The sequence below is a fragment of the Myripristis murdjan genome, chromosome 22 (assembly GCF_902150065.1).
Source record: "Myripristis murdjan chromosome 22, fMyrMur1.1, whole genome shotgun sequence".
Taxonomy (NCBI): domain Eukaryota; kingdom Metazoa; phylum Chordata; class Actinopteri; order Holocentriformes; family Holocentridae; genus Myripristis; species Myripristis murdjan.
Genome location: NC_044001.1, coordinates 17,844,918 through 17,846,458, shown reverse-complemented (window position 1 = coordinate 17,846,458; position 1,541 = coordinate 17,844,918). Strand labels below are relative to the sequence as shown.

Sequence of the window (1,541 nt, the reverse complement as noted above, 5' to 3'; positions counted from 1 at the left end):
GAGAGGGAATGTCTACACAAGACTGGCAGCTCCTGTTTCCCCCTAAATGCAGTGCTTAATGACTAGTAAATCCTCAAGATAAAGTATAAGGCACTGGCGGATACATAGTTTCCTTAACAGTTTATGTTTATCCTCATTTCTGTTTCACAAATGAAATTGTTTTGTCTTTGAAATATGGTTTGGATCTTTGTTTTTAGGTTTCAAATGTATACAGACACCTATTGGATTCTGGGTGGATATACCTCATGTGATCCTACACAGAAGGGTCTGTGCATAGAAGGAAGGATCCAGCCATCACACAAACCGGTCTCACTACAGTTCACAAACTTGACTCTCAGCGGGAAGGTTTCCCCCTGCTTTACATTTTCCTTAAGGTCTGAATCTACATGTGTGCTGCATTCCATTCAAAACCAAACAAAAGGAGGCCCATTGTGCCTCCGTAGCCGCAGCCACAACCTGTTTTCTCAGTTGACTGTGCTGTCGAAGAATCAGTCGAGGGATGCACAATGCATTACAAGGGGTGCAATACAGAGGGCCAGCTTAAGAGTGTTGACATACCAGGTAAACCCAAACTCAAACATAGCTGCCTGCCTTATCGGATTTAGAGCCTTTTGAAAAAGCTCCACGCCACAGTCACCATAGCCCTCTTTAAACTCCAGGGAGTCAAAGTATGATGGATGGATTTGTCTGAAATTCCTAATAGGTATTTTAGTGTGTTCAGTCAATTCAAAAAAATAAAGAAAAGGAAGGGTTTTTTTTTTGTGAAGGCTATGTTCAAGCGAATCAAAACCACAGAGACACTCAGAATTCCCAATAAAGAGTATATTTGGTGATTTCAGGTTTTATGGTAATTTTATGGCAACTCATTCCTCAGTTATTTGGACGTCTTTTTCTGCTGTGGGTATATTATCACTATGTGTTTGTTAATGTGCCTGCTGCTAATGTACAATTAACTGGAGCAGGAGAGTGCTGGATATAGCAGAAACAAGATACATGCACCCTGAAATGTCTCACAAGTGTCCATATTCACAGGTTGAAGGGTTACTGTAATAAAGAAATTGCCCTATTGAACTGATAATAATCCCAACCCACCATAAATGAGTCTGATCCCTCAGTAAATTGAGCCCTTGGTGAGGTGGAGTGGTGTCAGCACCTAGCCAACTCTCAGATGGCTCTCTAATCCTCGCTCCCCTCTCACCACCACCCTCACCGTCTAATCAGTCTTGAACACACACATATACTCATACCCATCTGACACACACACACCCAAGTACTCACCCTTCCTCACTCTCAGGCTCAGCCATCTCTTCAGTGTGATGTCACTGTTAATCCATGCTTGGTTATCCGCTGGGCTGCAGTGCTGGCAGAGGGATATGGGGAGGAGATGGGGAAAGTTGGATGGGGGTGGTGGGGGGTGGCCAAGGGGAGCTGCATTCAGGCACACTAGGAAGTCTTCGTTCTAAACCCCCCACTTTCTATTACCCCCCTTATATCCCAGTACATACAGTAGAAAATAGAAGTCATACGCCCAACCAAACTGT

At 43.8% G+C, this 1,541-nt stretch overlaps 1 protein-coding gene across 1 annotated transcript in view; it reads left to right on the top strand.

Annotated features, from left to right (window-relative positions):
• The window catches only part of LOC115354312 (inositol-tetrakisphosphate 1-kinase-like), a 578,973-nt gene that overhangs the window by 66,652 nt on the left and 510,780 nt on the right, over positions 1-1,541 (top strand). The window lies entirely within an intron of this gene.